This window comes from Lissotriton helveticus, chromosome 3_1 (genome assembly GCF_964261635.1).
Source record: "Lissotriton helveticus chromosome 3_1, aLisHel1.1, whole genome shotgun sequence".
Lineage (NCBI taxonomy): Eukaryota > Metazoa > Chordata > Amphibia > Caudata > Salamandridae > Lissotriton > Lissotriton helveticus.
The window spans coordinates 2,124,736,738-2,124,752,226 of NC_136061.1; positions in this window are offsets into that span (position 1 = coordinate 2,124,736,738).

The window sequence follows — 15,489 nt, forward strand, 5'->3', positions numbered from 1 at the left end:
ATGAGGCTTCGGAATCAATGGCTGTCAATAGGGAAGAGATATCTGGGACAACTGGGTACTGGGGAATAATACATTTGTTAAGCTCTCGGAGATCAATCACTAATCGATATACTGGAGGTGCATTTGGATCAGTACGTTTCATGACTGGAATGATCGGAGAATTACATACATTGGAGTCAGTTTCTACCACTACTCCTTGAGCCATGAGCTCGTCAATAATTTTGGATAAGGCTGCTACAGCCTCAGGTGGCAATCTGTACTGTCTGATTCGTGGTAACACTACACCTGGCTTGAGAGTCACACGATGGGGTGTGATTTGCATATAACCAACATCAGTTGGACCTTGCGCCCATAGATGCTGCGGAACATTAGACAATCTTGGATCAAAATCTCGTAATACATAGTGACCCTTGAAGTCACGTAGGAACAATCGTATTCCCTCTGGGGAACAGCATATAACTGCACCTAATTCTTTCAGTGTCTTAATGCCTAATAGATTCTCTGGACATGACTTAGTAAGTAACAGATCAGTAGTGCGGGACAATGGACCTACTTCTAGAGTAACTGGTTTTGATATTTCATTTACAATAGGTTTTCCTGAAAATCCAAGGGAAACATTTCTAGAGCCTGAGAGCGGAGCCCCTGGAACTTCGGCGTGACTTATAGTGGTCCTACTTGCCCCTGTATCAATCAGAAACTTTCTGTCTTTCCCTAATACTTGACTATGAACATAGGGACCTTCTTGATCTACAGGTATCTCGATGAGAGGCAAGCCTACCTCCCTCTCCAGGCTGTTTCATGAATACGGTTGATACTCTGGATACTCTGACTGAGCATACTGGTACATCTGCTGTGTAACATGCTGTGTTGCAGCAATAGGCTGCGGTACAGTAACTGTCTGTTGTGCATTCTGTGGCTGAGAAGTCTGTGAAACTTGCTCTTGTCTAGGCGGACGTGGTCTTTCTTTAGTCTTACCGGTAGCTATGTTGTGTTTCAGAACTGCACACTCGTTTATAAAATGACCTGGCTGTTTACAATAATTGCAGTTCCCTTTAACGGGAGCTGCAGGATGACTGGCTTGATTTGGTCCCCTCTTCTGACTGTCTTGAGGAACAGATTGTGCAACTAGTACTTTCATTTTCGTGTCTTTCATACGCTTTCTCTCATGATCTTGCTCTTCTCCGATTCTATTCTGGTGATATTGAAGCATCTGTAACATCTGGGACGGGGTATTAGCTTGCCAGGTACTTTCGACTTTCAAAACTCGGTTTTTAACTTGTGGACTTGAATTCTCGACTAGTTTAGTAACAAAAAGATGAGGGTATGACTCGCTACTCGTCTTGAGGCCACTGTTTATAATAAAACATTTTTCAAATCTAGAGTAAAAATCACTAGTGTCTTCGTCTTGTTTCTGTTTACATGCTGAGATTGCATCCCAGTCTTCCTTTTTAGTTGCTAATAGTCTGGGCAAAACTTGTATTAACAGTTCAGGTAATTCTTTACATTTATCTCCAAGACCGGTACCTGGTACTCGTGTCTTATCTTCGGCTTCTAGAACTGCCCAATCGATCTTTTTCTCTCCCACCTCCCATTCTTTTTCCTTGAGTTTCTCATATACCCCTGCGGGCAACAGGACCTTTAACATTTTAATAATATCTGGATACGTGTATTCTCCCATACGGAGCATGTCTTTCAATTCTCGGTGGAACCCTGCTGGATCTTTATCATGACAGGGAATTAATTTTTTCATCTCTAAGAGCTCCATCTTTGTGATAGGGGTGTAAACAAACACTCGTTGCATTTCACCACCCTCTGTCTTAACTGGATGCACTTCTCGTAACGGATTCTGTCTGTCTATGTAAAAGGGTTTACTTTCTGGGGGTGAGACATGAACAAAATGCGGGTTCAAAAACATACTATATTTGTGGCGCTGTTCCAGAATGACACTAATTAAATCGGTACCTAAACCTTTCCATTTATACTGGAGTAACTTGTTCAGGACATCATGTAACGGACCTGGATCAGAATGTTGACCCTCATACAATGTAATGAGGTGCTGGATCATATACATACCCGCCAGTCGTTGCTCGGCTGGGGGCAATTTCAGAAACATTTGTGCCACTATTTCGTCTGGAAAAGTGGTAGAATCAGTAATCCATCGGACTGCTGATCGGACTAGTTCTTGTTCATGCATAGTACTTTACTCACTATAACCGATTCGTGACTTCAGAATGTGATCGGTAGCTTGAAATACTTGTTCCAGAGAACCTTGTTCTGGTGCTGGATGATGTAAAACTGACTTGTGTTCTAGGCGCAAATGGCGATCTGGAAGTCTAGATTTTCCTACATACGCTATTCTGGCGGGATTCTCGTCCTCTACCTCTTCCGCAGAGTCATTTTCTTTCTCGCTTACTTGTGCTGCCTTACGTTGATCATGTAACCTTATTATTTCCTTACGAATTTTCGTGTACATACTCTCTATACTACCGATAGTTCTATGCTTACCGTCGGCTATATTATCACTCCATCTTGTCAGGGTTCTCATTTCGGCTTGATCTTTGGTCGGATAATCTTGTTCTCTTATTAGACAATTAATCAGAAACTTTAATAGCATGAGCTGGATCTCAGCTTTCCTTTGAGACATGACTTCACTAATACTTTCTGGATCATCCCCTGTACGGATGAAACGATATATTCTGTCTAGATCTTCTTTCATATCTGGTAGGGTGTCTAAAAACCCGAGCACTCGTCTTACACGTATAGAATATAGAATCATACTGTCATCACCTGTGACTGGATCATAGCGACATTCAGTAAGGACTCGTCGGATATCTGCAGCGGACTGATATTTGGGCGTACGTTGTGACGCACATTCATGTAACTCGGCCAACGTTTTACGTTGGTGCGGTGGCGGGGTACCATGAGGACCTCCTCCTGCGGCCCCTAAACCGGAATCATCGACTGATGCTCTTCGTACTAGCGCGGCGGGAAATTGAAATGCGGGCTGAACTTGTATGGCGGGCTGAACCTGGGGGACCGTAGCAGGTACTGCAAGGGGTGCCCCGGTGTCTGGAGGAGCAGGAAGTGCCTGATTTACAGGGACTGGCGGAGCGGGATTTGCATATTCTGGGACTGTGTCGTCCAAATAGGACGAAATGAAAATATCAGCTGCGGTCGGTTTGTGACGTAGCTTAGTCGGAACTAGTGGTGGCGGAGAATTACTGGATGCCTCCGGGGTTGCTTTTGGCAAGCCCTCGGCAAGAAGAGGATACATACCCTTGATGAGGGCATGCCTCTGTCTGTCTGACTGTTCTGTTTTAACTCGTTCACCTATCTCGATTAGTTCCCTTTCCTGGGCTCGTTCCAAGGATTCTCTACTTAGTTCTGACTTTCTGATTTCTTTTTCGGTTCTTTTATGAGATTCTTTGCGCCATAACTCGATGGCATCTTTCTGTGACTGTCTGGCTTTCTTTTTCCATAATGCTTCTTCTACTCTCATGATGCACTCGGCATCCCATGTACCCGATACGGGCCATCTATACTTTTCTTCTAACTGTTTGGTATACTCTACCCATAAATCTAGATATAGTATGGCACTTATGCCATGCTTTTGATACATAAAATGACCTGGACTGTCCCTAGGCGGGACAGGAACTGCTTCTTCTAGCAGACCCTTTCTAGTTTTTAACTGACGTAATCTCGAAAAGAGGGACATTGCAAACTTGAATCTGAACACAATACAATACACGAGGAACAATAACAATTTAAGAAAACAATTCAGGCATACCACGACATTGAAAATACATTGAATAACATTATGAAGCAACAGTTCGGACAGAATACTACCTGGAACACTGAGAACAGAAACACCTGAATTTCTCGAGAACGGAACAGACTAGAATTACTGGATGCGCTGCTGAAACAGCACGGAACATACCGGTCCCATAAAGGGACGCATCAAGACCCGTATCCACCTAGGTGAACACTTCGTTTCAGATCTGCGTACCCAGACCCATCGGACCAGAGACAATTTAGATTGACCCTGTCTAGATACTACCCCAGCAACGGTACTCACCGGGCAGCAAGAACGGAAGGCCTCGGACTGGACTGGACTGTTTCGACGCCGGACGGACGAACTTCGGACTTCTGTTACGGGTGGGCCTCCGGATACCTCGGACCTTGGACTCTCGGCTTGGGCTCTGGTCGGGACTCGCCGCGTTCCTCCACCGTCTCGTCTGGATGCTGGACCGCCTCCTCCGTCTCCTCCGTGGGCCTGAGGGATACTTAAAGCAGAAATATCTGCCGGTGCGCAGAAGAGTTCCGTCACGACTGCAGAGGGTCAGGGGGCCGGCGTGGCTTCACCGACGCGTGGGGAAAGGGCAAGTCCCTGTTCGGGCGCCATTATGTGGTATATAAATAAATAATACCGGATCTAGGTTTGACTAGGCATAACAATAACAGATAGCTCAATAAATAAGAGTCAAGATTCGAGGTAGTAGGAGTTTTGCAGGTTTATTACAGCATAAAGGACAGGAACAGGACAACCTGCATAGGAATAGGATGGCAGGGCCTGGCAGCTGCCGGGGCTGGATCTGGGATGAGCGCGCCAACATTTAATAACAATACACGATCATATATACTAAAACAGTTGCATTACAATACATACGATAGGCGGAGCAGTGGGTGTGGTCAATAGCAGTCGCGAAAGATAAGGGTGAAAGTAGGTGTAACAGAGGCGTATACATAGACATGTGATGCAAACGTAACAGAATATGTCATAAATGGGGCGGAAACATGGAGGGGGCTACCTAAGGAGCCGGGACCTCTAACCTAGTGGTGCGCGCAAACTGGCAATGACGTGTTACTAGGAGAAGCTGGGGGCTACGAACTCTGTGCTAGGAGCAGAGACTGAAGTCTGGAGAATCAGGGCGACATGTACCTAAGCAGTATCTAGTGTCTGATGTTTAGAGAACATGTTGATATAAACTAGAAGTCAGGAGGGGAAAGGCTAACTTGATTCTAAGACTGGAGCATGCATTATTCTACATGTAGTGCGTGATGAAGAATACTAAATGACCATAAATACAGTATTTCTCTTACATGGAGACGTAAAGGCTAGACTATGACGGAAACTATTGATGCGGTTCAGTAGCTTAGGAATGCAGAGAAGGAGGGCTGGACTGATAACTAGAATCATAACATACTCTTGGCAGACTCAGAGGCAGAGCCAGGCTGAACCGGGCACTGTGAGACAGGAAGTAAGTGAAGGGTCAGGAACACAGGTGGGGGCTGTATCGCTCCTCAGCGAAGCTCAGGAGACAGGAGCTGAATCTGGTGTCCGGGCCCTTTTGAGGCCCAGAAACGGGGACTTTACAATGGAATAACGTGCACACTGAGAAACGTGGCAACGTAACTTTTAAATAGGCCTGATATTCGTAGTATTCACGAGAACTGGAAATAGACATACTAGAGATGGACACAACTGTAATTGCGTCATTAATCGAACATGGGGAATACATATGCATATTAATCATGTACAGATAACATATGATGGAGGACGCGTAGGGACACAGAACATGGCAAAATTTACTTTTCCACACTGGACCCAGACTGTCTGTATGTACTACTAGGCAGGGCACATCTAGGGTCACCGTAAATGACCCAATGGGATATCGTCGTTGAGACCGATGATGTGGGTCCCAAGGCGGAACACCCAACGCTGTTCCTTTTCAAACAGTCTTGCTTCAGATTGTAGTTGCTCGATCACTGTCCAGCTCATATCGTTGACACAATGTTGTTCTTTTAAGAAGTGGGTGGCCATTTTGGTAGTGCTCTTCTTACATCTCACATTGCTTTTGTGCTCGTTAATCCTGATCTTTACTGCTCTGGTGGTCATCCCGACGTACTCGAGACCACAGGGACATCTAATTAGGTAGACCACATGTTCGCTGTTGCAGTTTGTGAATCTCCTCTGGTCCCACTTGCTCCCATATCTAAAGGGCATTTGTTGACTTTTTTTGGTCTCCTCCTTGCCACATCACAGTGTTACCTCTCTTGTTCCTGCCCCGCCAATCTGTGTAACAACTTACAGTACTCATTCTAACGAGTTCTCAAAGATTATAAATAAACACTGGCGCACTTTACCCTGTGGAGAACTCAATTTTGAGAAACCCCTCTGTTGGAACTGGGGTCACCAGTCCCCTAGGGTAGCATGGCACGAGCGGGTAGGCATCCGAAAGCACATGTGTTAAGCGATCATGCAGCACACACTCACACTGAGACAGAAACCTGGGCACGCAATAAATGACTCCACTCCAGAGCTTGTATAAAAACAAGTGATTTGTATTAAGATAAATAATCAGATAGATAGAGCAGGATCAGGGAAATCATAAATTCATTTAAAATACATGTGTCTCAAAACTTGCGATCAATATTAGATGAATAAATATCCGTTCTGCAATAAATATTAAATATTGGATCAATAAATAGTTAAATACATTTTTAGTGGGACACAGGCCCAACCTACGCCTTGCTTCTTGGTCAGTACCTGAAAGGAATACATCTCAAAGAACAACACTGCATTAAGCATCAATATCCATTTCCTCAGGTAAACAAAGGGACAGTTCCATAACAGAAACATCTCCCCGCTGTAGGAATAAACAATTCGTTAAGTGTAGTTCAAACATTTCCTTAAATATGAAACATTTCATTTGCCACAAAAGTATGTGGACGTAACTCTCCTCCTGTAATAGGAATTAAACATTTCATTAAGAATAATTATTCCATATAACAAGGTTGGGCATCCCTTTGGGAGAACTTCTCATTGGGCCCAGCTAACCATTGCATTAGCCAGCACTAACTAGGAGAAAACATTGCAATCTAGGTAACCATCCCCTTGTGCAGGTTTAACTGTATCAGGGCTACACCAACATTCCATCAGGGAAGTAGAAATCCCTACATTGAGCAGGTGTAAGTAGATCTCTGTTATAGCAGGGGTATGAGACCCTTCCCTGGGCAGGAGTAAACATTGCCTCAAATGAGGTCAACACCTTTCATTAGGCATAAAGTATTTCTTTAGGCATCACACACCATCCTATTACCTGATGCCTGAACAGGCAGGGCCTTCCCCCTATTAATCAGGAGCTTACAGGTAAAACATTTCCTGCAATAGAGATAATCAGTTTAGCAGAAGTTAAACACTTCACTGAGGGTAAAACATTTCATTAACCATTTCCTTAGGCAGGAATGAAACTCCTATGGCAGGAATAAAAACACGCCACTGCGGATAAAACATCTCATTAGGCAGTGTAACTATATCCTTATAGCATTAACGTTCCCCTACTCAGCAATCAACAGTTAACAACTCTTCAAGGCAGAGATAACCATTTTTAACAGGCAAGCCTGAGCTTAGAAGACTTGGTTTATGCATGTAAAGCCTTTTAGTAAATGTAAACATTTCTTTTAAAGCAAGGAGCACCTCACTCCATAACTGTGGGCATGTGCTCCACCTTTCAACCAACATGAATAAATGTTTCATTAGTCAGCAGACACAGTTCATTATGCAGCTGTTGGGGTTTCCACCCCCAGGCCAGGATCAACATTCTAATTCCTACATTAAGCAGGCATAAACCTTTCAGCACCCAGGAGTAATCCTGTAAATAAGTAGAGGTTATAACACTGGGGCAGGGGTGTAATAAAACTTCTATATTTCAGAATAATCCTGGTTCCAAGCAGGAATAACCACTTCAAAACTCTTCCCCAATCATAGGTAACATCCCCCTAATCAGGAGTAAACATTACAGGGAAGGAATCAGGCATAGGCATTTCATTAAGTAACTTATAAATAGAACATTACTCATTGCTAGAGAGCAACCTCTCATTAAGCAAGCACAGGCCTTGCTTTAGACTAGTAAAACATTTCTGTTAATTAAGGTGAACATTTCAATAAGCAATTCAGTAAAGCATTCTCAATGAGCATTTTACTATGCCTTGGACTCCCCTATGCAGGGCTAAGCCATCGCAGGTGAACTCAGTATGTCTTTAGGCCTACGCCGGAACCAGGGCCCAAACAGTTAATGAATGGCAAGCCTGTCCTCAGGCATAAACAGTAACTTAATGGTCTCCACGTCACTAGAGGCACATAGGGGCCAACAGGTGGGCACTTAAGGTCAAAAATACAGCGTTTCTCTGGGGCCTACAAGAGAGCGCTTGGAGGCACAATTACAGCGCTTCTATGGGACATTCAAGAAAGCGCTTGGAGTGAAATTACAGCGCTTCCCTGGGCACTACCTCAGTTCCTCACATGACATCGCTTGGCCACAGGCAATGCTGGGGACAGCGCTTCAGCAGGCAATCAGGTTTAGATAATAGCACCCTGCAGGTACAGCACTTCACAAGGCAGCAACCCCCTTCTGTACCTCAGCACTCTTCACAGGGACAGCAAAGGAGCGTTGGGGGAGCAGGGAGTCAGCGCTTCAGAAGGCAGCAACTTCTAGAGCCACAGAAGTTCTTGGTGACACAGCGCTTCAGGGGGATAGCGCTTTTCAGGATTCACAGCGCTACGATATAGCAGGCAATTCACAGCAGAGGTAGCGCTCGGCAGACAGTTCATTCCAGGTAGCGCTGCTGAAGGGCACCACAGAATATAGTGCTTCAGGCAGGAATCACGCCCAGGATTCTAGCGCTTCACAGACAGCAGGGTGCAGGGCTATAGCGCTTTGGCCCACACAAGGTGGGGGCAAGACCAGCAGGTCTAATAACATTCAGTTCAGGGTGCTGCAGTTCAGGCAAATATAGCGCTTCAGAAGGCAGCAACCCCCTCCATTACTTCAGCGCTCTTCACAGGGTCAGCAAGGGCAGCGCTAGATATACAGGACAGGTGACACCCCAGTAGCAGGTTAGCAAGGGAGACCCCAGGTGACATCAGGAAACGCAGGGTCAGTACCGCGCCAATACCTGTTTGCTTCTTCAAAAGTCCTGTGATGATTTAATTTCTTCTTAGCGCTTTAGGTTTCTTGCGCCCTTGTAAATAGAGGCTTAGTTTCTTGTTGGCGTGATGTTTCTTGCGCCCTTGTAAATAGAAGCTTAGTTTCTTGTTGGCGTGATGTTCCTTACGCCCTTAGTTTTGTTGCTTGGTTTCTTGTTCCTTGAAGGGGGGAATAGTTTGGTGGCTGGTGTTCCAAGTTCTTCTCAGCCAATCCCTTCAAGTGGTCCCTGGGGGTTCCCTTCCGCGGGGTTAGGTCAGTGGGGGGGTACAGGATGCCTCAATACTTGTAAAGCAGCACACTAGGCCCTGTCATTCCAGCATCATAAGACCCTGCCCTGACCCCCACTGCCTATCCTCCTGCGTAGGTACTTCCCCAGGTCTCCCCTTAGTCCCTCTGACAGGAAAGTTTTCCTTCCTTTCCTTATACAGTGCCAGTTGACAGTTGGCAGTGGCAGTTGGTGTCACCTCACCTGTTCCAGAAGGTTCCAGGGGGTTCTAGGAGGTTCCACCATTCTACCTGTGGGCAGGCTGGCAGGCTAAGTTGATACATTGTTTGGAGGGTTCCAGCCAGGCACTAGCCACTAGAATGCGCCCACTAACCCCGCTGCAGCAGCAGTGGTCAGTGGCAGCCATGTTAGGGGTATAAGACACCTGCATCTTAACATCAGTTTCACAGTACACAGGGCTTTCCTCACTACACAAGGCCTATACATTTTTGTTACAATAGGGGCATTCTAAATTAAAAGGGGTAAAAAACGAAAAATTTCTGGGGAAAGGGCCAAGTCCCACACATCTCCCCCCCAGCCAAAAGCCAGGGTAGTCCGATCATTCCCTTGATGGGCTTCCCTGCTTGGGGCGGAAAAAGGTGGACGCAGGCCCAATACCACCATGACATTCTCGCTAATCCAACCACCCCACTGGTGTTCCTAGTGGGATGCGGCCAGGACAGACCTCCAATCCAGATGTCTCTGGCCCTTACTCTCTCTCAGAGTGGGGGGCAGTCGCCCCAGGCCCGTGGTACCTTTTTCCACTCTCCTCCTCAACCTAGGGTCTAAACCCTTAAGTTGAATTGGTGACAGGGGCGAGACCTACCTCTCCCTGCACCCCCTCCCAGGGTTCCGCACCCTCCCACCTGGAGTAGTACCCCTGAGAGTCACAACCGGGGGAACTCTGAATACAGAGATTCCTCCCGCCAGGACAGGCAACCCCTGAACCTGGCCACCCAACCCAGGATCTTTAACCCCGTGGCTGGACCGGTGCCAGAGGAGAGTCCTTCCTCCCTCTGCACCCCCTTCCAGGGTTCCGCACCCTCTTCCCCGGATAGGTACCCCTGGAAGTCACAACCGGGGGAACTCTGAATACAGAGATTCCTCCCGCCAGGTCAGGCAACCCCTGAACCTGGCCACCCAACCCAGGATCTTTAACCCCGTGGCTGGACCAGTGCCAGAGGAGAGTCCTTCCTCCCTCTGCACCCCCTTCCAGGGTTCCGCACCCACCTCCACGGATAGGTACCCCTGGAAGTCACACTGGTAGGGTCCATAGTTACTGGTACCCCACCCTCCAGGTCAGGCAATCCCTGTACCTGAAACCCCAGTCCAGGTTCTACACCCCGTGACTGGTCCAAACCCCGAACCTCGGGTACGCTGCCACCATGGTAGTACCTGGCACACATGATTTCAAGGTCTTCAGCTCTGTCTCTGTTTAGCTGAAGCCTGTGCACCAGCTTCCCTTCCTTCATTGCAAGGCTCACACTCTCCCTTTTCTGCTCTAACCTCTTTGACGACACCCCCCCCTTCCAAGGTTCTCTGGTGTGACCGCCTCCCTGGGTGTGACCTGCCCCTCCTGTCCCCATCCCCTCTCCCCTCTGGGTGGGCTCCTACCCGTGCCCCAAAGTGGTACGGAGTTCCTTCTTCCCTCCGCCCAACAGGCAGCCCCATCCCCTGACACAACACTCCAGTGCCAGGTGAGGACTCAGATAATTCAGGAAAAAGGTTCTAGGATGTGGCGACAGAATGAGGTCCAACAGGCCCTGATACACTCACAGGCTAGACAGTGGAGGGGTCAATTCCTAAGGCTTGCACACACAATAATTGTGCAGCCCAATTGCTGTGCACCCTGTCCCAATGGAGGGTGCTGCATGGTCACAGGTCCTGGATCCCACCGCTCGACACCAATATGTTGGAACTGGGGTCACCAGTCCCCTAGGGTAGCATGGCACGAGCGGGTAGGCATCCGAAAGCACATGTGTTAAGCGATCATGCAGCACACACTCACACTGAGACAGAAACCTGGGCACGCAATAAATGACTCCACTCCAGAGCTTGTATAAAAACAAGTGATTTGTATTAAGATAAATAATCAGATAGATAGAGCAGGATCAGGGAAATCATAAATTCATTTAAAATACATGTGTCTCAAAACTTGCGATCAATATTAGATGAATAAATATCCGTTCTGCAATAAATATTAAATATTGGATCAATAAATAGTTAAATACATTTTTAATGGGACACAGGCCCAACCTACGCCTTGCTTCTTGGTCAGTACCTGAAAGGAATACATCTCAAAGTCATAAGAACAACACTGCATTAAGCATCAATATCCATTTCCTCAGGTAAACAAAGGGACAGTTCCATAACAGAAACATCTCCCCGCTGTAGGAATAAACAATTCATTAAGTGTAGTTCAAACATTTCCTTAAATATGAAACATTTCATTTGCCACAAAAGTATGTGGACGTAACTCTCCTCCTGTAATAGGAATTAAACATTTCATTAAGAATAATTATTCCATATAACAAGGTTGGGCATCCCTTTGGGAGAACTTCTCATTGGGCCCAGCTAACCATTGCATTAGCCAGCACTAACTAGGAGAAAACATTGCAATCTAGGTAACCATCCCCTTGTGCAGGTTTAACTGTATCAGGGCTACACCAACATTCCATCAGGGAAGTAGAAATCCCTACATTGAGCAGGTGTAAGTAGATCTCTGTTATAGCAGGGGTATGAGACCCTTCCCTGGGCAGGAGTAAACATTGCCTCAAATGAGGTCAACACCTTTCATTAGGCATAAAGTATTTCTTTAGGCATCACACACCATCCTATTACCTGATGCCTGAACAGGCAGGGCCTTCCCCCTATTAATCAGGAGCTTACAGGTAAAACATTTCCTGCAATAGAGATAATCAGTTTAGCAGAAGTTAAACACTTCACTGAGGGTAAAACATTTCATTAACCATTTCCTTAGGCAGGAATGAAACTCCTATGGCAGGAATAAAAACACGCCACTGCGGATAAAACATCTCATTAGGCAGTGTAACTATATCCTTATAGCATTAACGTTCCCCTACTCAGCAATCAACAGTTAACAACTCTTCAAGGCAGAGATAACCATTTTTAACAGGCAAGCCTGAGCTTAGAAGACTTGGTTTATGCATGTAAAGCCTTTTAGTAAATGTAAACATTTCTTTTAAAGCAAGGAGCACCTCACTCCATAACTGTGGGCATGTGCTCCACCTTTCAACCAACATGAATAAATGTTTCATTAGTCAGCAGACACAGTTCATTATGCAGCTGTTGGCGTTTCCACCCCCAGGCCAGGATCAACATTCTAATTCCTACATTAAGCAGGCATAAACCTTTCAGCACCCAGGAGTAATCCTGTAAATAAGTAGAGGTTATAACACTGGGGCAGGGGTGTAATAAAACTTCTATAGTTAGGAATAATCCTGGTTCCAAGCAGGAATAACCACTTCAAAACTCTTCCCCAATCATAGGTAACATCCCCCTAATCAGGAGTAAACATTACAGGGAAGGAATCAGGCATAGGCATTTCATTAAGTAACTTATAAATAGAACATTACTCATTGCTAGAGAGCAACCTCTCATTAAGCAAGCACAGGCCTTACTTTAGACTAGTAAAACATTTCTGTTAATTAAGGTGAACATTTCAATAAGCAATTCAGTAAAGCATTCTCAATGAGCATTTTACTATGCCTTGGACTCCCCTATGCAGGGCTAAGCCATCGCAGGTGAACTCAGTATGTCTTTAGGCCTACGCCGGAACCAGGGCCCAAACAGTTAATGAATGGCAAGCCTGTCCTCAGGCATAAACAGTAACTTAATGGCCTCCACGTCACTAGAGGCACATAGGGGCCAACAGGTGGGCACTTAAGGTCAAAAATACAGCGTTTCTCTGGGGCCTACAAGAGAGCGCTTGGAGGCACAATTACAGCGCTTCTATGGGACATTCAAGAAAGCGCTTGGAGTGAAATTACAGCGCTTCTCTGGGCACTACCTCAGTTCCTCACATGACAGCGCTTGGCCACAGGCAATGCTGGGGACAGCGCTTCAGCAGGCAATCAGGTTTAGATAATAGCACCCTGCAGGTACAGCACTTCACAAGGCAGCAACCCCCTTCAGTACCTCAGCACTCTTCACAGGGACAGCAAAGGAGCGTTGGGGGAGCAGGGAGTCAGCGCTTCAGAAGGCAGCAACTTCTAGAGCCACAGAAGTTCTTGGTGACACAGCGCTTCAGGGGGATAGCGCTTTTCAGGATTCACAGCGCTACGATATAGCAGCCAATTCACAGCAGAGGTAGCGCTCGGCAGACAGTTCATTCCAGGTAGCGCTGCTGAAGGGCACCACAGAATATAGCGCTTCAGGCAGGAATCACGCCCAGGATTCTAGCGCTTCACAGACAGCAGGGTGCAGGGCTATAGCGCTTTGGCCCACACGAGGTGGGGGCAAGACCAGCAGGTCTAATAACATTCAGTTCAGGGTGCTGCAGTTCAGGCAAATATAGCGCTTCAGAAGGCAGCAACCCCCTCCATTACTTCAGCGCTCTTCACAGGGTCAGCAAGGGCAGCGCTAGATATACAGGACAGGTGACACCCCAGTAGCAGGTTAGCAAGGGAGACCCCAGGTGACATCAGGAAACGCAGGGTCAGTACCGCGCCAATACCTGTTTGCTTCTTCAAAAGTCCTGTGATGATTTAATTTCTTCTTAGCGCTTTAGGTTTCTTGCGCCCTTGTAAATAGAGGCTTAGTTTCTTGTTGGCGTGATGTTTCTTGCGCCCTTGTAAATAGAAGCTTAGTTTCTTGTTGGCGTGATGTTCCTTACGCCCTTAGTTTTGTTGCTTGGTTTCTTGTTCCTTGAAGGGGGGAATAGTTTGGTGGCTGGTGTTCCAAGTTCTTCTCAGCCAATCCCTTCAAGTGGTCCCTGGGGGTTCCCTTCCGCGGGGTTAGGTCAGTGGGGGGGTACAGGATGCCTCAATACTTGTAAAGCAGCACACTAGGCCCTGTCATTCCAGCATCATAAGACCCTGCCCTGACCCCCACTGCCTATCCTCCTGCGTAGGTACTTCCCCAGGTCTCCCCTTAGTCCCTCTGACAGGAAAGTTTTCCTTCCTTTCCTTATACAGTGCCAGTTGACAGTTGGCAGTGGCAGTTGGTGTCACCTCACCTGTTCCAGAAGGTTCCAGGGGGTTCTAGGAGGTTCCACCATTCTACCTGTGGGCAGGCTGGCAGGCTAAGTTGATACATTGTTTGGAGGGTTCCAGCCAGGCACTAGCCACTAGAATGCGCCCACTAACCCCGCTGCAGCAGCAGTGGTCAGTGGCAGCCATGTTAGGGGTATAAGACACCTGCATCTTAACATCAGTTTCACAGTACACAGGGCTTTCCTCACTACACAAGGCCTATACATTTTTGTTACAATAGGGGCATTCTAAATTAAAAGGGGTAAAAAACGAAAAATTTCTGGGGAAAGGGCCAAGTCCCACACATCTCCCCCCCAGCCAAAAGCCAGGGTAGTCCGATCATTCCCTTGATGGGCTTCCCTGCTTGGGGCGGAAAAAGGTGGACGCAGGCCCAATACCACCATGACATTCTCGCTAATCCAACCACCCCACTGGTGTTCCTAGTGGGATGCGGCCAGGACAGACCTCCAATCCAGATGTCTCTGGCCCTTACTCTCTCTCAGAGTGGGGGGCAGTCGCCCCAGGCCCGTGGTACCTTTTTCCACTCTCCTCCTCAACCTAGGGTCTAAACCCTTAAGTTGAATTGGTGACAGGGGCGAGACCTACCTCTCCCTGCACCCCCTCCCAGGGTTCCGCACCCTCCCACCTGGAGTAGTACCCCTGAGAGTCACAACCGGGGGAACTCTGAATACAGAGATTCCTCCCGCCAGGACAGGCAACCCCTGAACCTGGCCACCCAACCCAGGATCTTTAACCCCGTGGCTGGACCGGTGCCAGAGGAGAGTCCTTCCTCCCTCTGCACCCCCTTCCAGGGTTCCGCACCCTCTTCCCCGGATAGGTACCCCTGGAAGTCACAACCGGGGGAACTCTGAATACAGAGATTCCTCCCGCCAGGTCAGGCAACCCCTGAACCTGGCCACCCAACCCAGGATCTTTAACCCCGTGGCTGGACCAGTGCCAGAGGAGAGTCCTTCCTCCCTCTGCACCCCCTTCCAGGGTTCCGCACCCACCTCCACGGATAGGT